Here is a 22,816-nt window from a genome sequence, read left to right as displayed (position 1 = left end):
AATTAACTCCAAAATAAGCAGAGCAGAAATCAGTGAATTTGAAAAACAAGAAATCAATAGAGAATATTAATGAAACCAAAAGCTGATTCTTTGAAAAATCAATACAACTGATCAGCCTTTAGCCAGGCTAACTAAGGACAAAAAGAGAGCAAATACAAATTATGAATAGCATAAAAGGAGGGATATCACTACAGATACCACAGACATCAAAAGGATTATAATGGAATGCTAGGAACAATTCTGTGCTCACAATGGACCAGTTCCTTGACAATTTGCCAAAACTCACACAAGATGAAACAGACAATATGAATAGGCCTAGACCTTTTGACGAAATTGAATTAATAAGCAATAACTTTCCAAGATAGAAAGCCCCAGGCCCAGATGAATTCACTGATAAATTCTTCTAAATATTAGAGGAAGAAGTATACCAATTTTCTACAATCTCTTTCAGTAGACAGAAGCAGAAGAAATACAGCTTAAATCATTCTATTAGTCAAAATTACCCTAATACCAAAATCAGACAAAGACTTCAAAGAAAAACTAAAGACCAATTTTCTCATGAACGCAGATGCAAAAATATTCAACAAAATATTAGCAGATTTTATCCAACAATGTGTAAAAAGAATTATACATCACCACCAAGGGGGATTTACCTAGGTACACAGAGCTGGCTCAACGTTCAAAAATCAATTAATACAATCCATCATGGGGCTTCCTTCATAGCTCAGTTGGTAAAGAATCCACCTGGAATGCAGGAGACCCCAGTTCAATTCCTGTAGGGAAGATCCTCTGGAGAAGGGATAGGCTACCCACTCAAGTATTTTTGGGTTTCACTTGTGGCTCAGCTGGTAAAGAATCTGCCCCCAAGGCGGGAGACCTGGGTTCAATCCTTGGGTTGGGAAGATCCCCTGGAGAAGGGGAAGGCTAACCACTCCAGTATTCTGACTTGGAGAATTCCATGGACTGTACAGTACATGGGGTCAAATAGAGTCAGACAGGACTGAGTGACTTTTACTTTCACTTTTCACTTTTACAATCCATCACATCAATAACCTAAAGAAGAGAAATTCAATGATCATATCAACATGTGCAGAAATTGCATTTGACAAATCCTACACTCATTCATGATAAGCACTCTAAGCAACAAGGAATGTGGGGGAGGGGATTTCCCTAGCTTGACAAAGGACATTTACAAGAAGCTTACAGCCAACATCACACAGTTAATATATCACTATCACTAATGGTGAGAAACTAGGATCTTTCCTTCTAAGATCAGGAACAAGGCAAGGATAGCCTCTCATTACTCTTTTCAGCGTTTTACTGGGTGTCCTCGCTAATGCAGTAAGACAAAGAAAGGAAACACAAGGCAAACTGATTGGGAAGAAAGAAAGCTGTCTTTGTTCACAAATGACATGACTGTCTATGTGGAAAATTCAAAAAATTGATTAAAAAAAAACTCTTGGAACTAATAAGCAATTATAGCAAGATTGCATGATACAAAGTTAATCTGTGAAAGTCAATCACTTTCCTATCCAACAACAAATAAGTGGAATTTGAAATTAAAAATGCAATACCATTTGCACTAGCATCCAAAGAAATCTAATTCTAAGGCCTAAGTCCAGCAAAATATGTATAAGATCTGTATGAATAAAATTATAAGACTTTGATGAAGAAAATCTAAAGACTGACTAAATGGAGAGACAGTCCCTGTAAAAGGATAAGAAGACTCAATGTTGTCAAAATGTTACTTCTTTCAAAATTAATCTATAGATTCAATGCAAGCCAAATCAAAATACCAGTAGGTTGTTTTGTGGCTATTGACAAACTAGCTCTAAAGTTTATTTGGAGAAGCAAAAGACCCAGAATAGACAGCTCAACACTAAAGAAAAACGAAATTAAAGGACTGACACTACCTAATTTCAAGACTTACTATAATTCTACAATGATCAAGACAGTGTAGTAGTGTTGGTGAAAGAACAGACAGATAGATCAATGGAACAAAACAGAGAGCCCAGAAATATACCCCTACAAATACAGTCAACTGATCTTCAATGAAGGAACAATAACAATACAAGGCATAAAAGACAGTCTTTTCAACAAACAGTGCTAGACCAACTAGATATCCACATACAAAAAATATGAATCTAGACACAGACTTTATTCCTTTCACAAAAAAAGATCAACTCAGAATGGATAGTAGACCTAAATGGAAAATGGAAAACTATAAGACTTTCAGAAGATAACACAGAAGAAATTCTAAATATTTGGCTTTGGGTATGATGATGACTTTTTGAATATAACACCAAAGCACAACCCTTGAAATACACCACTGATAAGCTAGATTGCATTAAAATTTTAAAATTCTGCTCTACGAGAAACAATATCAAGAGGATGAGAAGACAAGCCATATATTAGGAGAAAACATTCGCAAAAGACACATCTAATAAATGAAAAGTAAAAGTGAAAGTTGTCCAGTCATGTCCAACTCGATCCTGTGGACTGTATGAGGTGAGGTGAAGCCGCTCAGTCGTGTCCGAATCTTTGAAACCCCGCGGACTGCAGCCGCACCAGGCTCCTCCATCATGGGATTTTCCAGGCAAGAGTACTGGAGTGGGGTGCCGTTACCTTCTCCAAGGGATGTTCCTGACCCAGGGATCGAACCCGGGTCTCCCGCATTGCAGGCACAGGCTTTACTGTCTGAGCCACCATATAGTCCATGGAATTCTCCAGGCCAGAATACTGGAGTAGGTAGCTGTTCCCTTCTCCAGGGGATCTTTCCAATCCGGAAATCAAACTCAGGTGTCCCGCATTTAATAAACTATTATTCAAAGTATACAAAGAATCCTTAAAATTCGCAATAAGAACACAATCTGACTTTAAAAATGGGTCAAACAACAGGTACATGAAAAGATGCTCATTGCTAATCATCAGGGAAATGGGAATCAAAATCACAATGCGATATCGCCTCGCATTTGTTAGAGTGGTAATTAACAAAAAGGCAAGAAATAACAAGTATTGGCAAGGAAGTAAAGGGTACCCTGAAACATTGTTAGTGAGAACATAAATTCGTGCAGTAATTATGGAAAACAGTATGGAAGTTCTTCAGAAAATTAAAAATAGAACTACCATATTACCCAACAATCCCACTTCTGAGTATCTACCCGAAGAAAACAAAAACACTCAAAGAGACACCTGTGCCCGCCTGTTACTTGCCACATGATTCACAACAGGAAAACAACCAGTGTTCATCTACAGATGAATGAGTGTATAAAGGAAATACATATACATACATAATGGAATAATATCCTTCCATAAAAAAGAAGAAGATTCTGCTATTTTTGACAACATGGATGAACCGGGAGGGCATTATGACAAGTGAAATTAGACACAGGATGACAAACACTGTATACTATCACTTAACATATGAAATCTCAAAAGACAGACTCACAGAAGTAGAGAGTAGATTGGAGGTTTGCCAGAGGCAAAGAGTAGGGAGATTGGGTGGATGTGGTCAAAGGGTACAAACTTCCAGTTATAAGATGAATAAGTTTTGGGAATCTAATGTACAGCATGGTAACCTGTACCACTCTAACAAATGTGAGGTGATATCGCCTAGCCTACATTAAACATGTTCAGAACACTTGCATTAGCATGCTGCTGCTGCTGCTAAGTCGCTTCAGTCATGTCTGACTCTGTGTGACCCCATAAACGGCAGCCCACCAGGCTCCGCCGTCCCTGGGATTCTCCAGGCAAGAACACTGGAGTGGGCTGCCATTTCCTTCTCCAACAGCCTACAGCTGGACAAAATCAGCTAACACAAAGCCTACTGTATAGCAAAATATTGAATATCTCACATTTTTATTGGCTCTTGTACTGAAAGAAAAATACCAAATACAATATCACATACATGTGGGAATCTAAAATATTGCACAAATGAACCTGTCTACAAAACAGAAATAGACTCACTGACACGTTCAGACAGACTTGGCATAAACCTTGGTGAAGGAAGTTCATAGCCAAGAAGTCCATTTGATTTTGACTTGGGATGGGCCTCCCAAACTTTTGCAAGCCCTGTACAAACTTCTGGCTTCCCAGGTGGCTGAGTGGTAAAGAACCTGCCTGCCAGCGCAGGAGACACAGGAGACTTGGGTTCAGTCCCTGGGTGGGGAAGATCTCCTGGAGAAGGGCATGGCAACCCACTCCAGTATTTTCACCTGGAGAATCTCGTGGACAGAAGAGCCTGGCAGGCTACAGTCTATGGGGTCTCAAAGAGTTGGACACAACGTAGCGACTGAGCACGCATGTATAAATTTTAACAGTGGTCAGTCAGTAAGTAGTTAGAGCTATTTCTTAATATCTCAAAACCTGACAAAAACGGTGAGACTTCTTGGTGGCCCACTCCTAGGGCAGGGAGGCCCATGTTCAATCCCTGGCCAAGGAACTAAATCCTGCATGCCGCAACAAAGACCCCACATGCTGCAACTAAGACCCAGTGCAGCCAAATAAATAAATTAAAAAAAAAAAAAAACTTGACAAAAGTAGTACTTTCCTCTCAATAAATCCACATTGGCTAATTAAAATGTCTATGCCATTGGTTGAGGTTATCCCAACTCCATGAGGTAATGGGGTTTGGTCCTGCTATCCAGTTGGCAGCTACATGTGACTTTTGATTAATAAAGGATTAGGGTGAAATTAAATACCTTTAATAAGCATAGTTTTATAAAGAAAATGGTTTTTCAGGAAAAAAACTATTCACAGATTCTTCAATGGAAGTCCGTCTTCATGATGAAGTCCTACGTCGTCACTTCCAGCCATTTTATTTGCTGAATCTTCTCAACTCAGCTGTGTAACCCACACAACCATCCCAGCACCCTGTCTGACCTGGTCAGACACTGGGCCAACCTGACCCGACTCCTCCACAGCCTGCGCTTTGGCATCTGGTGATACCAGGTGGCGCTGCTGGCAGCAGCAGACCACTGCACCCATGACGTCAGCACTCCCAGCTGCAGCACCCAGCCACCTGCCCCCGCTACCAGTGAAAGCTGCTCAGTTCGTGTCTGATTCTTTGTGACCCTATGGCCTGTAGCCCACCTGGTTCCTCTGTCCGTGGGATTCTCCAGGCAAGAATACTGGAGTGGGTCGCTATTCCCTTCTCCAGGGGGTCTTCCCAACCCAGGGATCGATTCTCAGTCTTCTGCATTGCAGACAGATTCTTTACTATCTGAGCCACCAGGGAAGCTACCAGGCCTTAAGGCAAAAGCCAAACATGTGGTCCAGTGGGGACACGAAAGCAGGAGTTCAGGACATCTGCTTCTGCTTGTCTCTGTAAGTGAAAGCCAAGTCAGTAGACTGTTTTTCACTAACAAGTTGTCCAGTCGCAAGAAATAAGGTGAGCTAACATGCACTTCCATGTGGAAATACAAGTAGCACATCGTACACAGAAGAAACGTACTATGCAAACAGACGAACTAATCCCCCTGGATGACTTGCCTATCACAAATCACACAGTTCAAAACTGTCTCAGGAAACATGTATTCAATACAAAAATCATCTTCTGAAAGCGTGCGAGGCACCAGACCCATCAAGATGACGAAGACCCAATCCTTGCTTTCCACGTGCCTTCAATCTAAACAAAGAACCGCAGAAGCACACAAATGATTATGAGGCGGCTGTGACTGAGAGGGAGTGTCTCCTAAGATGCAACCGTGACAGGCTCAAAGTGGGGAGCAGTTTCCTCAGGTTTCATGGAGGAGCTAGTGTTTGGGAACTCAGCCAGGAGAGCTGGAGAAAGTTTGGTGAGTGAAGCAAAGGCACCAATCCCAGGAAGCAGGGGGGGTGCTCTGGAAACTGTGAACCGTTAGGTTCCCTGGGACACACAAGGAGCGAGCACTGGAGAAAGAATGCGTTGAGGAATGCGGGGCCCACCCTAGAGAGGCGGGAACTGAGGCAATGACGGGCGTAAACCCCCAGCACCACGCTGCACTGGATCAAATCCCCATGACTCCTCTTGAGAAATTTGTGACCTTAGGTATAATGTCTTTGTAGCTCAGCTCCTTCAGCTGTAAAGTGGGGACAATAATCATGCCTGCTCCATAGGGTTGTGAGAATGAAACCGATTACTCTGTGCAAAGTGCTTAGAACAATGCATGAGTGGTGCCCACTCGGTCGTGCCCGACTCTTTGTGACCCCATGGCCTACAGCCCACCAGGCTCCTCTGTCCCTGGGATTTTCCCAGGGAGTGGGTTGCCATTTCCTCCTCCAGGGCATCTTCCCAACCCAGGGATTGAACCCACACCTCCTGCGCCTCCTGAATTGGCAAGCGGCTTTACCACTGAGCCACCTGGGAAACCGCAATGTGTGGCACAGAGCAAACGCGGTGTGAGTGGCGGGGCCAATGCTATGGCTGTGGGAGGATCTGAGAGGCCAGCGTGAGGTGTCTGCACTCAATTTAGACAGAGAGCCAGGGAAGCTCTTCTGAGCTGGGAGGCAATAAGATGAGAACTGGAGGTCAAGAGGATAAGTCTGGGCAACTGTGAGGGATGAAATGAGATGGAAGTGGGGGAAAGGACCCAGAGCAAGTAGCGGGCACCAGGCTGTGAAAGAGGGACTGAGCTCTCTCCCTGAGGTTAATGTGAGTGGTTCCGACGACCCTCAACATGTGGATTGCTGTCTTCTCTCGGAGTCTGCCTCCTCATTCAACTCACCTGATTAAAATGTAGAGGAAACTGAAAAGGATTTAATTCATGTGACAAGAAGCTTCTACCAGTCTGAACCCAATGATGGAAAGCAACTCCTGATATAGCAAAAGTCAAACTGACTCTAAAAGCTTCCAGTGTTCCTTCCGTGGCCTGAACTAAAACTGAAAGGAAATTAAGAGTCTTGTTTAAAAGGACACAGAGTTCCTTACTTCTTTACCCTGCAGAAGGTGTTGAGGCTTGCTAAAAGCTCCTGCAGAGCAAAGAAACCATAAACAAAATGAAAAGCTAACCCACAGAATGGGAAGAAATACTTGCAAATGACGCAATTGATGAGAGATTAATCTCCAAAATATAAAATAGCTCATGCAGAGCAATATCAAAAAACAAACAACCCAATCAAAAAATGTGCAGAAGATCTTAACAGATATTTCTCCAAAGAAGACATACAGATGGCCAAAGAGCACGTGCAAAGAGACTCAACATCACTAATTATTAGAGAAATGTAATTTCCCTAATACAATGAGGTACCACCTCATACTGGTCAGAATGGCCATCATCAAAAAATCTATAAACAATAAATGCTGGAGAGGATATGGAGAAAAGAATGAAATAATGCCATTTTCTGCAGCAACATGGATGGACCTAGAGATTATCATACTACGTGAAGTAAGTCAGAGAAAAACAAATACCATATGATAACACTCGTGTGGAATCTAATTTTTTAAATGATATAGATGAACTTATTTACAAAATGGGAACAGATGCATAGACTTTGAAAACAAATTTATGTTTACCAAAACAGAAGGAGGGAGGGATAAGTTAGGAGTCTGGGATTAACATATACACACAACTACATATAAAATAGATAATCAACAAGGACCTACTGTATACCACGGGGAACTCTACTCAATATTCTGTATTAACTTATATAACAAAAGAATCTGAAAAAGGATATTTGTATATGTACAACTGAATCACCTTGCTGCACACCTGAAGATAACGCAGCATTGTAAATCAACTATACTCCAATACAAAAATTTCTACCAAGTCACACACACACAAAATCCCCTTCCATGAGCCTGTCCCCAGACTGCGTCCTCACTGTAACTTACTTCCAGTAGATGAAACAATTTCAATCCCTATTAAAATGCAAAAGGTCACCTTTCTCACCCAAATGTAATACCTCAGCAAGATAACTTATTCAATGAACAATAACCTAGTCACTATGAGCCCCACAGGACAGCTGGGTTTGTCTGGAAGCCTGGAGGAGGACCTGATCTAGAACTCTGGATAACAGAGGGGTCCCAAGTGGGGTGGGGGCACAAAGGAAAACACACAGTGGGGAGGGGTGGAGCAGAGCCCACATTTAGGAAGGAAGCAAATGTCGAAAGCGGAGCAAAAGGGTAAGGGAATCTATTTGCCAACCTCAAAATCTTGTTGGAAACCTCCCCTAAGATGCCTAGAGGAAGCCTACATCTGCCACCCAAACTACACGACCTGGACGATCCCTGGCTTTGGAGTCAGTTCTCTGCCCCTCTGGGGGCATGTACACCCCTGCCAGGGACCTCTACTCACTCATTTTCTCCAGGGAAAAGGAAAAAGGGAAAGAGAGACAGGAAGAAAGTGTGAGATCAAGAAAGAGTGAGAGACCAACCGAGAGTGAGAGATCATGTATAATTTTCATCCTCTGGGATTTCAGATGGTCTGAAGGGCTAGATGTCATCCTTCCCACTGGCCCAAGATGCCACTAAAATCATAGACCTCCAAACTCCTCTGTGTTTCACGGGAAGACTATGTCAGCCTACACAGCAAGAGAGAATAAAGATCCAGTGTAGGAAAAAGAAGTTGCTTTAAGTCGAGTTATAAAGAGGCTTGTTGCTAACAACTCCAGGAATTAAATGAAGAGTTTCTCTCGCATCCTTATATGGGAACAGCAGTGACTCCCACAGGTCTCTTTGGGAAGGCAGCAGACTTCTTCTCCCACTCCCTGCCCCCCAGCAATAGGTGACCATTGCCCCCTTTCCCTGGGGAGGAAAACCACAAGCACTTAATTAGGGAAGAAATAGCCAGCTCAGCCAGAAAGGGAGTCAGGCAGTGAGAGACTGGCCAACTCACTGGACATGACAGAGCACATCCTTAGCCTGCTCAGGAAAGCCTGGGGTCCCTGGGGTGAGGGGGTATCCCCAAGAGACTGCTCTTTAATTGGCTCCCCCACATTGCTGAGAGCTGGCTGGGCACTCAGAGCAGAGATGACTGCCTCAGAGGCACCGCGACACACTGGCTGACTAATGAGTCGTGGTCACCTGCACACACTCGCTGATGCTGCCACAGCTAACGAATCCCACGTGTGCTGCCAACCTGGGAGGAGAGAGACCCGCGCTCTGCAGCTACTCGGCCCTTCCACCAGAGCTAAAAGAGGATGATGACCCAGTAAGGTTGAGGACTGACATCTTTTTAAGACGGTGCCGAAGCAGGCAGTATCCCCACGTGAAAAATCCATGTGCCCTTCCATCAGCTGTGAATCAATAACACCGCCCCCCCCTCCCCCGCCGCCTCGCCAGCCCAGGGGTCAGAGCCTCGGCCTCTTACTTACATGGAAACTAGTCTTCAGAAGCTTTAACTCCAGAGTGACTTTGATACACTATGCAAAAGAGACATCATCTGCCTGTATTGGCTGACCCTGTCCCATTTAATTCACCGTCATTCCTATCAATAGAGAAACACTCTTGCAGGCAGAGCTTTGTACAAAATGAATTTCACAGATAAGCCATTGGAGTAGTTGCTTTTCCTTGGGCTTTCTGTGTGGGTTACCATGGTACTCCCTCTGAGCAGATTTCATATTTTCAATACACAAAAATCCAGCAGACACTATTTGGACAGTGTCTGGAGAGACCCGCCCACAACTAGTGCACATGCATGTCACACTGTTTCATTGCTGGTTAAACTGACTTCAAGCAAACTTGTTTATTCGCTGCTTTATGATATCACACAATCATTATTCCTGCAACCTTCCGTCTGGAGGAGCTGGAGCAGAGTGAAGTGTCTCAGGTCGCCCCCAAGCTACTCTGAGCAGAGGAAGAATCAGGCTCTGGTGGAAGGAGAGACCGTGGTGCCCATTTCTCAGGCTCACTTCCCCTGGGGATGGAGACAAGGACTGGGGGACCGAAAGCCTCTCTCACCTTATACGAGTCCTACCTTCTGTCCCAGATGCAACCATGTCTGAACTATTTTCAATTACTTGAATACAATTAATTCCATTGCCTTGTTCATAGGATTGATCCCCTTTTAAAATAAAACTCTGCTTAGAAGCTGAGTGTCCTGGGAGTACCTCCCTGGAATGAGTCCCTGAACAGACTTCTTTAGAAGGAATCCCAGGCGATAGGAGAGGACTGGGTCCAGTGGCTAGGAAAGATAAGGAAGCTGAAACAGAGGGACAGGATCTGAAAAAAGGCGGGGCAGGGGGCAACGGAGACATAGTTTGTCTGTTTTACAACTTTGCCAGGGATTGTTGGCCCTTCCCAACTTAACCTCAAAGAAGGACTTTTCGAAGAAAAGTCTGATTTGTTCGTCATGATTCAGGAATGGAAAAAACATCTATTGTATAAACCAAAAGAAACGTGTAGGGCTCAAACAGATGTGTAATTCAAATACCTGCACAGGCTAATATCTTGATCAAAAGTCAAAGGATTTCTGAGTTTGTCTGGGACTTTTCCCCTGTGGCAGGGACAGCACATGCTACAAATTCTACCAGTGAACTTGCCAAGAGCAGCAACCCACAGGCCTTCAGTGGCAAGATCCCTTCTCTCCCATGCACGCTTCACAGATACAGGTAGCCAGGGGCTACCCTGACTTGTAGATTCCCACAGCACACCAGTGCGTAGTCTTCAGATTGTTCCAGGAGCTGGTGTGTCCCTGAGCTACACTGGATTTTCAGAGCTAACGTACGAAAGAGGAAGGAACACAGTTACATGAACTCAGTCAGTACCCCCTGCTTTTGCCTTGTCTGAAAGACCAAGCAGCTCTGAAGCATGACCAAGGAAATTCAACGCCAAGAATCTTGTCCCATGAAGAGGCACCTCAGGGCACATCACAGCAAACATCCCAATGTGCTTCACATAACAGCCTATAGCTGATTAGCTTTTCCCAGCATAGTTCCCAGCAAGGGCTGCTCACCTGGGAAAACCTCGCATATTCTGGAGAAAAGTTGACAATCTCATCTCTAGCAGGTAGCAACATCAAGATCTGGACTCAGGCAACCTGGTTTCAGACCCCAACTTTCTAATCCTCAAGCTAAATTTCCTCTCTTTGTAAAAGAAGGAAGACAGAACTGATGTTAAGTAAAGAGGGGTACCAAGAGAGGTTTTTCTATCCATGTCTGATTTTGGATGGGAAAGATATTATTGTGGGTCTAGACTGAGAAAAGGGATCAATGGAGAAAATATAAAGACCCTAAAAAGAAAAGAAAACCAAAGGAACAAGTCCCCAGAGGAAGAAGGTGGAAGCAGAAACAATTCCTAATCCATTAATATTGCTAATTCCTCCAGCCCTTAGTGAATGCCTACATGCCAGACTCTGCTTGGAATCAGGGATTCAGTGGTGAACCACAGAGATGGAGCCCTGACCCCAGGAAGCTTTCAGCCTAGCAGTGAGGAGACATGTGGGAAATGAGGAAACAGACCAGCAATGTAGACCATGGTATGTGTGTTGAAGGACGCGAATGGGGTGCTGGGAGAGAAAGCAGTCTCCCATACATGGTGACGTTTAAGCAAACCTGCCGTTTGGGAAAGAGGCAGCTTTGTGAAGACTGGAGGGAAGGATCCAAGGTGGTGAGTAAGGAGGAGAGTGGCATGAGGGGCCACAAGAGAGGTAAGCAAGTCACCAGGTGACTTTTTAAAAATACTGTTGGGACTTCCCCGGTGGTCCAGTGGTTAGGACCCCACACTTCTCCTGCAGGGGGCATGGACTCAACCCTATCAGGGAATTAAGATCCGCATGCTGTGTGGTGCAGTCAAAAGTTAGATAAATAAATAAATAGAAATACTGTTGACCAGGAAGTCAGAATGTCTGGTGGAGGTGCCTAGGCAGGTTAGTCAAATTTTAAGCTCTGCAGTGCAGCCTGGAGTGAGAAATGCTGTTTTTGTACAGACATCTCTAGAAAACCACAATGAAGGGTTTGCTTTTTAGTCAGGGTACAACAGAAAGCATCTGAAGCATTTCAAGTAGAGAAATGATCTTCCCGACCCAGGGATCGAACCCCGGTCTCCTGCATTGCAGGCGGATTCTTTACCAGCTGAGCCACAAGGCAAGCCCAAGAATACTGGAGTGGGTAGCCTATCCCTTCTCCAGGGGATCTTCCTGACCCAGGAATTGGACCAGGGTCTCCTGCAATGCAGGCGGATTCTTTACCAGCTGAGCCATGAGGGAAACTGGAGAAACAATAGCATCACATTTATGCTTTGAAGCAATGAAGCAAACTAAACAGGGAGTAAATCAGTTTTATGGGGTGAAAGTGCAGCTCTTTTTTAAAACAGGAAAGAAAGAATGAAATACTTCTACAGACAAGGTGAAATGTGAAAGGGAGAGTTCATATGTAAGGACCTCTACTGCCTCTAAGAAAGATGGAACTCCCCGGTGACCCAGTTGTTAGGACTCTGTGCTCTCACTGCCGAGGGCCCAGGTTCAATCCTTCGTGGGGAACTATGATCCCACAAGCCACGCAGCATAGCCCTCCAAAACAAAGAAAAGAAGAAAGGAAAGATACAGTCTCACCTGCAGTGAGTGAAGGGCATGGGGATGGGGCATGAAGGAGAGATGGGGCATCAGAAACAGCCAACACAGGGGACCAAGAAAGACATCTGGAAAAATGAAAGACCTACAGGGTAGCCTCAGAAGACGCCAGGAATCAGCTCTTCTGGTGGAGTCATTGTTGCCAGCAAGGTTGGGTGATCACCTCTACCGTGCCGAAGAAGAGTGTGGAGATGGCTAGACTAGCTGAGAGGTGTGCACCAGAGAACAGGAGCAGAGGAAAAACCTGGGGTTGGAGAATTCACAATAAAAAAACCACAATCGAGATTGATGGTGTATTCCAGACCATGTCAGAAAGCAAGCCAGAAACATGGGTTAGCCCGGAGCGGTTGCCGTCTAGGAGCTTTGGGGCAGTTGAAGAACAAAGAGACGTAGTGATGGGGAAGAAGAGTGGTGTAAGCACGTGGACGCGGGGTGGGGATTCTTAACACGAGCTGTTTCGAGCAAAGCCAAGGTCTGGGCGGTCACCGGAGGAGTGGACCTGGCAACATCCTGTTCACCCATTGCCTTCTCCAGGAAGCCTGGCAAGCAGCTGGGCTTTTGTTTATGGACATTATTTAGAGTCCAAATTAAAGTTAAAAGTGTTGTATGTGCTTTTTACTTTTAACACTCTGATACAACCGCCAAGTATCAGAGTGTTATTGTGAAGGGATGCTGGGGAGATGGCTTCAGATCATAGGTTTAATGGTTGCCTGGCGTCTTCCTTATAGCACTTAAACCCTGAATACAAACAACCACGAACCTAAATTATCTCAGCAGGTGGGAAAGGTCTGTTTAAGAACAAGAACCCATTACGCCATCAAGAAACTAAAATCACTGTCTCAATTGAAAATGTCACACTGTGGCTAACACACAATTCTTACAACCCCCGGTTATTTCTCAATCTTGGAGGAAATGCCTGGCAGGATCTCAGCTGGCTTACTACAAGATGATTACCCCTGGGTTGTCAGCTTATGTATTTGTTTTCCCAATCACCTGGAGGGTTGGCTGTGAGAATTAGCTGACAATCCAGTGACTGCTTTGTGAGGAGTGAGGGTGAGAAGTAGGAACTGAAGCCCAACGCATCTGGCTGTGAGAAACAGCAGAGGGAAGAGTCAGGCGCACTAACTCACTAGTCAGACCTGGGTGCCTCAAACTCCATTTCCACCTGCCTGCTGAACAGATGAATCCCATTCTCAGTGTCCTCTTCTGTGCTTTGGGCTGTTAGTCTACTTTGTCTGGATACATTTTTAAATGAAGAAAATCCCAGGTGGATGAGTGGTAAAGAATCCACCTGCCAATACAAGAGACACAAGAGATGCGGGTCTGATACCTGGGGGAGCGAGGGGGAGCAGATCGCCTGGAATCGGAAATGGCAACCCATTCCAGTATTCATGCCTTGAGAATCCCATGGACTGGTGGGCTGCAGTCCATAGAATCAGAGAGTCAGGTAAGACTCAGCAGCTGAGCATGCGCTAACTAGCTACAGCATGGACAAAGAAGGGGAGGGATGGATAAGACCGCAGCTAGGGAATCCGCTTGGGGGCTGTTACTATAACCTGGGCAGGAGGTGGCGGTGACCTGTCCCCGAGTCTTGTCAAGGTGGAAAAGAGGGGGCAGATCTGAAAGATGGTTAGGAGACAGAGCTACAGGACCTGGTGACTGATAGGAGCGGGGTGTGAAGGGTAAGGGCGTCTGACTTGGCCACCAGGTCGGTGACGGGGCCTTTCTCTGAAATACTGAAAACCGGAGGATGAAGGGGAATACTGGAGGAGAAAGAATATGGGCTTCAGTACCGAGGCGGAGGCACGTGACAGAGGGGGGCAGGAGATAATTCTGAGCTGGTGGTAAAGCCTTCAGGGTCTCGGGCACATTAGTGATGGCATAAGCCATGGGGATAGCTGCGACTATCTTGGAGGTGTGTGGAGTTAGAAGAGGAGGGGGCTGACGGTAGAACTCTCAGAGTCATCAGCATGAAGCCCCTGGAGGAGCCTGAGGAGGAGCCTGAGGAGGAGCACCAGGAGGAGTCGAAGGAAAACCAGGTGAGTGAAGTCATGAAACTCAAGAGAACACTGTTTCTAGAAGAAGGGATCAGTCAGCAAAGTTATATGCTCCTGAAAGATCAAGACAAGGAGGACTGGAAAATATTATTGGAGGTCCCTGCTGACTTTGGCAAGATCCATTTCAGAGATGTGATGCAGATGGATGCCAAATGGCAGGGGCCAGCCGAGGAAGGATGTGGAGGCAGTAGGTACAGCCAGTCCTTCAAGAAGATGGACGTCGAAGGAGTGTGGAGAGATCGGACAGTAGCTGGGTGTGGGCTGATGCAGGGATTTGCTACTTGGTCTTAAGTTTAGAGAGACATGTGTGTGCTAAGTCACTTCGGTTGTGTCTGACTCTTTGTGGCCCTGTGGACTGTAGCCCGCCAGGCTCCTACATCCATGGGATTCTCCAGGGAAGAATACTAGAGCGGGTTGTCATTTCCCACTCCAAGAGATCTTCCCGACCCAAGGATTAAACCCAAATCTTTTATGCATCCTGCATTCGCAAGCGGGTTCTTTACAACTAGCACCACCTGGGAGGCCCAGTGAGCATGTTTAAGTGCTGATGGGGAGAAGCCAGTAGAGGAGAAGGCTGATGCAGGAGGAAAAAAGATGTAACGTGGGCCAAGCTGGGCCTGAGATGCATCCCAGGTTTCATATCACCTCTCCAGGATGGAATTAGTGCCTAAGGGTCTCAGAGCACCACCAGAGTTCACTGTCCCACTGAGGAGAAGAAGGGACACCAGGGAAAATGCATAAGTTAGACAACTTGGATCACACTAGTACCAAGCCTCAATTTTAGTCAAAGCACTGCCATTTGGGGAAAATGTGACTAAAACTTACTTTTTCAGCTATTCTATGAATAGCCTTCCATGAATATCTTTACCAAAATAAATCTTTACATCCGTTAAAGCTTAAAAAGGGGGTCCAAACTAGCAGCCTGTAGGTCCAATCTGCCAGGCAGACAAATATTTTGCCTAAATAGTATTATACAATTCAGGAAATTCCACATGAAAATCTAGACTACTTTTTTTTTTAAGTACATTAATATTTATTTATTTGGCTGTGCTGCGTCTTAGCAGCAGCTTTCAGGATCTCCGATCTTCCTTGCAGCATGTGGGATCTAATTCCCCATTCAGAGACTGAACCCGGCCTCCTGCATTGGGAGCTCGGAATCTCAGCCACTGGACCACCAGGGAAATCCCCAAAATCTGAACTTCTGAATTCTCTTGCAAACTTGAAATCTGGAAACGCTGGGACCACATGGCATCCATCAGGTGAGCCGAGTGGTTGCTGAACTCATGGAAAAGAGGTTAATTCCACCTAGACTGCCCTAGCCTCACCCAGCCTCTTTCCTTTCCTGCCTGGCCTCTGGAGAGGGATTCTCCCACTCAGGCACCAGGTTGGGTGAGGTGATTCTGTCGGCTGTTCCAGCCCTGCTTTACCATTAGCACCTTCTGTGTGCTGGGCAGAGGGCTAAAAGGCACTGGAGATACAACTGTAAGCATGGCACTGTCCAGGCTCACGGAGCATGGAAGTTAGAGAGGCTGTGTACATGCATGCTAAGTTGCTTCAGTCGTGTCTGACTCTGTATGACCCCATGGACTCTAGCCCGCCAGGCTCCCCTGTCCATGGGACTCTCCAGGCAAGAATATTGGAGTGGGTTGCCCTGCCCTCTTCCAGGGGATCTTCCCGACCCAGGGATCAAACCCAAGTCTATTATGCCTCCTGCATTGACAGGTGGGTCCTTCAGCACTGGCGCCACGGGAAGTATAAGGAGCCCGGCATGCTGGACAGTGGGCTCGGGTGACAAGAGGCCGGTAGAACCCTAATCTCAATAACACAGGGCTTCTGGCGCCCTTTGACAGCACAGATTTCACTTTACATTTAGAAAACCTTCTAGCTGTCTGCTCATCCCACACACCCACTGATGAACAAAAGCCCATTCAGGATGGATGTTCAGCCGGCTATAGAAATTTTGACACGAATTTCTTTCAGCTTGACACTGTATTGTAACTCCTTGCTTCAGGAGTCAGGCCAGACCACTGTCTGAACGAGGTGTGGGGGTGGGGGGAGTCTAGCTTAGCACAATACGAGAGAATTTCGAAGAGCACTGGAATATTTTCGTGAGTAGCAGTCTTCTTATATTCCTTCCTTTTTCTTTCCAAGTTGAAGTCATTTCTGACACTGTCTCAATACCTGACCCCGCCCTTGACAGAAGACAGCTGAAGAGAGAATAAAACTACAGAGCATGTATGACTCGTATGGCTCAAAGTATTTGTTTTGCTAAAACTCCTGCAGCTGGTCATTTGGCCAAGGTAAGCGTGTGTGGCTGCCTGTGTCTCTTGAGGGGACTATTTTAAGGAGAAGGTGCTCCTTGGGACAGAAAGGCTTTATCACTACTGAGCTATCCCTTATTCCTGCTCCGGCGCGATGGGAAAATTAAATTTGATAAAGCTTTAATGTGAACTGAAAAAAAGACATTTCACGCATAAGGAAAACCTTCATCTTTTGCAGGAGAATTAGTTTTTCACTTGAATAAGAAACAAAGATGAAAACAGAGAAGGTCCCAAAATATTTAAGAATATTCTTGTTTTTTTTCCATCTGGAAAAAGAATCCTCCTGTTTTGAGAACTCATACTAACCAAAGACTCTGAAGGGGTGTGGGGTCAAGGTAAAGGACACAGGTTGGTCTAAGTTTGGGGCTAAAACAATTGCACATTTAGAAAGGAGCTCACACTGGCTGCTCTCTGGGCCTAGTGGTTCTCCGTCTGAGCCTCTCTTCGCAATCAAGACAACAGCATAGCTCAGTGCACCACGGATCAGGGACCCTGCACTCATCTGGCACACAACCGGATTTGAACCCCTGCTCTGGTGCTCGCTTCGGCAGCCCATATAGTAAAATCGAACCCCACCTCTGCTACCGATTAGCTCAGTGACTGGTGCACTGGCTAGCTGTTAACCTTGTCACTTAACATTTCTATTCTTCACTTTGCTCATTGGTCGAGCAAGACTACCAATATACTGTGGGGCTGTGGGGAAGATAGGATGGGGAGCCTTGCAAAGTAGTTGGTCCGTAGCAAGTATTCGGCAAGGGCTGCCCAAAAAACAGCATATGGTCAAATAATTTGGGGAATCTTTTTTATGATAATGTGAAACGTGAAGTCGCTCAGTCGTGTCCAACTCTTTGCGACCCTGTGGACTATAACCTACCAGGCTCCTCCGTCCATGGGATTCTCCAGGCAAGAATATTGCAGTGGGTTGCCATTTCCTTCTCCAGGGGATCTTCCTGACCCAGGGATTGAACCCAGGTCTCCCGCATTGGAGGCAGATGCTTTAACCTCTGAGCCACCAGGGAATTTGACAACTGAATTCTAGTATTTTTAGCCCAGTTTTCAAACTCTTGAAGTGCCCATTATGTAAATGTAAAGAAACTCTACAAAATCTGAATAGGGTCAAGGGGTGCGGAGCACATGGACAGGGGACAAAAGGGCAAAAAGACAGGCGTGAGGGGGAGAATTACTTTTTTACTCTTTATACGCTTTTCCACACGGGATTTTTTTCAACTTTACTGAGATATAATTTACACACAATAAAATTCACCTGTTTTTAAGTGCACAGGTTAATAAACTGAGGCCATGTATATAGTAATGTAACTGTATAACCACTCAATCAAGATATACAACAGTTCTAGCACCCTAAAAATTTCCTTTTTCTCCTTCAGTCAATACCCTCCACCATCAGGGCCCCAGTCAACCACTCATCTGCTCTCTGTCATAACTGTTTCATGTTTTCTAGAATATCATACAAATAAAATATGGAGCATTTGACCTTCATGCTTGCTGCCTCTAAGTCGCTTCAGTCGTGTCCGACTCTGTGCGACCCCATAGACGGAAGCCCACCAGGCTCCCCTGTCCCTGGGATTCTCCAGGCAAGAACACTGGAGTGGGTTGCCATTTCCTTCTCCAATGCATGAAAGTGAAAATTGAAAGTGAAGTCGCTCAGTTGTGTCCGACTCTTAGCGACCCCATGGACTGCGGCCTACCAGGCTCCTCCATCCATGGGATTTTCCAGGCAAGAGTACTGGAGTGGGGTGCCATTGCCTTCTCCTCATGCTTAGTATATTTTAAAAATTTACCCACATTACTGCAAGTGCTGCTATTTCATTCCTTTTTAACGCTGAGTAATAATTCATATTATGGATGGAGGACAATTTGTTTATCCATTCACCAGGCAATGAACATTGGGTTGATTCCAGTTTGGGGCTACTAGAAATAATGCTGTTCCCGATATGTGTATACAAGTCTTTGTATTCTATCCTTTAAATTTTGTCCCAAATGTATGTACTCCCATTTTTAAAATTAGGGTGTGCAAAGACACCTCTCTGAATAACTAGAACCTGGAATAAATGAATATAATTACAGTTTGGCCAAGATTTATATAACTGCTCTTAGCATGCAATACTTGGTGTCTTTTTATGTACTATGTATGTAAATACTCAAGCATTACTTGGCTTCCTCTAAGCAGTGTATCTGGTTGATTTCCTCAATAGACAAAATTCATCAAATCACTATGATGGGACTTCCCTGGTCGTTCCAGTAGTTAAGAATCCATCTGCAATGGCAGGGGACACAGCTTCTATCCCTAATCCGGGACGATTTCACATGCCACAGGGCAAATAAGGCCATGCCCCACAGCTATCGAGTCCACACGCTGCAACTACAAAGCCTGTGTGCCTAGAGCCTGTGCTCCACAACAAGAGCGGCCGCCACAAGGAGAAGCCTGTGCACCACAGCGAGAGAATAGCCCCCACTGGCTGTAACTAGAAAAAGCCTGCCTGCAGCAACAAAGACCAGCATATCCAAAATACATACATAAATTATTTTAAAATTGTTTTAAATCATTGCGATGATATCAACTGCTTCCCTGTGGCCTTAAAGACCAGGGATTTTCTCTTAAAAAAAAAAAAAAAAAAAAAACAAATTTAACTGCTACATACAACAACACTTGTGCTTAGTTGCTCAGTTGTGTCCAACTCTTGGTGACCCCATGGACTGTAGCCCGCCAGACACCTCTGTCCATGGATATTCTCCAGGCAAGAATCCTGGAGTGGGTTGCATCTCCTTCTCCAACAACAGCACATTCAGTTCAGTTCAGTGCAGTCGCTCAGTCATGTCCAACTTTTGGTGACCCCATGAATCACAGCACGCCAGGCCTCCCTGTCCATCACCAACTCCCAGAGTTCACTCAGACTCATGTACATCGAGTCAGTGATGCCATCCAGCCATCTCATCCTCTGTCGTCCCCTTCTCCTCCTGCCCCCACTCCCTCCCAGCATCAGGGTCTTTTCCGATGAGTCAACTCTCCACAAGAGGTGGCCAAATTATTGGAGTTTCAGCTTTACCATCAGTCCTTCCAAACAAATCCCAGGGCTGATCTCCTTCAGAATGGACTGGTTGGATCTCCTTGCAGTCCAAGGGACTCTCAAGAGTCTTCTCCAATACCACAGTTCAAAAGCATCGATTCTTCAGTGCTCAGCTTTCTTCACAGTCCAACTCTCACATCCATTCATGACTACTGGAAAAACCATAGCTCTGACTAGACGGACCTTTGTTATCAAAGCAATGTCTCTGCTTATTAATATGCTATCTATGTTGGTGGTAACTTTCCTTCCAAGGAGTAAGTGTCTTTTAATTTCATGGCTGCAGTCACCATCTGCAGTGATTTTGAGCCCCCCAAAATAAAGTCTGACACTGTTTCCACTGTTTCCCCATCTATTTCCCATGAAGTGATGGGACTAGATGCCATGATCTTTGTTTTCTGAATGTTGAGCTTTAAGCCAACTTTTTCACTCTCCTCTTTCACTTTCGTCAAAACGCTTTTTAATTCCTCTTCAGTTTCTACCATAAGGGTGGTGTCATCTGCATATCTGAGGTTATTGAGATTTCTCCCGGCAATCTTGATTCTAGCTTGTGCTTCTTCCAGTCCAGCGTTTCTCATGATGTACTCTGCATATAAGTTAAATAAGCAGGGTGACAATATACAGCCTTGATGTACTCCTTTTCCTATTTGGAACGAGTCTGTTGTTCCATGTCCAGTTCTAACTCTTGTTTCCTGACCTGCATATAGGTTTCTCAAGAGGCAGGTCAGGTGGTCTGGTATTCCCATCTCTTGAAGAATTTTCCAGTTTATTGTGATCCACACAGTCAAAGGTTTTGGCATAGTCAATAAAGCAGAAATAGATGTTTTTCTGGAACTCTCTTACTTTTTTGATGATCCAGCGGATGTTGGCAATTTGATCTCTGGTTCCTCTGCCTTTTCTAAAACCACATAGGGGATGGGGAATATACACATTTGGAATGAAAGAATACATAAATTCAAATACAGGTAAAACTAATCTATGAAGTGACCTAGCAGCAGCAGCAGCAATCTATGGAGAAAAAGTCAGATGAGTGGTTACCTCTAGCAGGGGTCAGTAGTATTGATAGGAACTAGGCTTGGGGACGGAGAAGGCAATGGCACCCCACTCCAGTACTCTTGCCTGGAAAATCCCATGGATGGAGGAGCCTGGAAGGCTGCAGTCCATGGGATCGCTGAGGGTCGGACACGACTGAGTGACTTCACTTTCACTTTTTACTTTCATGCATTGGAGAAGGAAATGCAACCCACTCCAGGGTTCTTGCCTGGAGAATCCCAGGGACAGGGGAGCCTGGTGGGCTTCCATCTATGGGGTCGCACAGAGTCAGACACGACTGAAGTGACTTAGCATAGGCTTGGGGAGGGGTGTAATCGAGTCTTAGGGCCCTGGAACTCTATCATCATCTGAGTACTGGTTCCAGGAATGTACACTTGGGTAAAAATCCACCAGGCTGTGGAAGTGACATTAGTGCACTTTACTATCCATATGCTCACCTCCATAAAAAAAAGTATAAAGCAAATACTAGTAATAATCTTTAATCTTGGGTCAAATAAGATCATATGTACGACTATCTGGCATCACGGTGGTAGTGAGTTTAGTAGCTCAGTCATGTCCAACTCTTGTGACCCCATGAACCATAGCCCACCAGGCTCCTCTGTCCATGGGATTTCCCAGGCAAGAATACAGGAGTGGGTTGCATTCCCTTCTCCAGCAGGCCTTCCCAACCCAGTGACGGAACCCATGTCTCCTGCATTACAGGCAGATTATTTACTGCTAAGGCACCAGGGAAGCCCTGGCACATAATGAATGGTGCTTTCCCTTCCTTTCATTTCCAAGGGAAACGTTTGCCAAAATGTTAACGTTACAGTCATGAAGTTCGAATATTTGTTCTTTTTTTTTGTCTGCATAGATGGTTTCACATTGTCTGTCCTGAAAACTGACGCATCGTGGGGTGTGGGGAGAAGCGCAGCTCTTGGCCCATCCTGTCTTGTCTCACCTGAATGGATCCCAGCATGGATTTTCAGCTGGACATTGAGCTTACGTGGAATTGCAAAGGTCTTACACATAGTAACCAGGTCCATGGCTGTGCTTTGCTACTTTCCCAGAGTGGAAGATCCCATTGACCTTAGGCATCCCAGATACCACCATGTCTAAAAACGATGGCACAGTTGAACGAGCTCAGTGAGGCACTCTATGATTTTCTTTTTTTTTTTTTTTTTTTTTAATCACGCTATGATTTTCTAAGGCTGCTAGTGGCACCTTGCTATCCCAAACCTTTACCTAGACCTTCCCTTGCAGTTTAGAAAGTTCATGTAGGGCACTGAGTCCAGAAAGACTTCCAGAAATAAGTCTTTGAGAGTAAAAAGCCAACAAGCTTGGGTGGTTTGGACATGAACCCATCCAACAAATTTTTTTTTTTTTTTTTTGCCCCACCACACTGCATGAGGAACTTCCTCCACTGGGGATTGAACCCATGCTCCCTGTCATGGAAACATGGAGTCTTAATCACCGAACCAACAGGAAAGTCCCTGATACAACAAATCTTTCTGGTCCACAATGTGAACAGATTACCTCTTGGCAGCTGTTGGTCAATGCCTCTTATTTAAGTAGTATTGCTTTTCTTGTCTTTCTGAAATAGCCTTGTTCTCTCATACTCAGTTTCAAGACAGATAAGAGAAACACTTTGAGGCAAACAGCTATGTTTGAGTCATTTTCTTATATCTGCATTTCACACAAAAATAAGGACTCTTGGCCTAAGGCACTGAAGGTCACAAGAAATCATGAAAGGATGTATCAAATGTTAATTCTTTGACTTCCGCAAGACCACTTATGCGGAGAGAGGAACACGTAAGAAAGTAGTTAGCAGCCCAGTA

The sequence above is a fragment of the Capra hircus genome, chromosome 8 (genome assembly GCF_001704415.2).
Source record: "Capra hircus breed San Clemente chromosome 8, ASM170441v1, whole genome shotgun sequence".
Taxonomy (NCBI): domain Eukaryota; kingdom Metazoa; phylum Chordata; class Mammalia; order Artiodactyla; family Bovidae; genus Capra; species Capra hircus.
The sequence above is the reverse complement of the archived record's forward strand: the minus strand, read 5'-3'. Positions refer to the sequence as shown.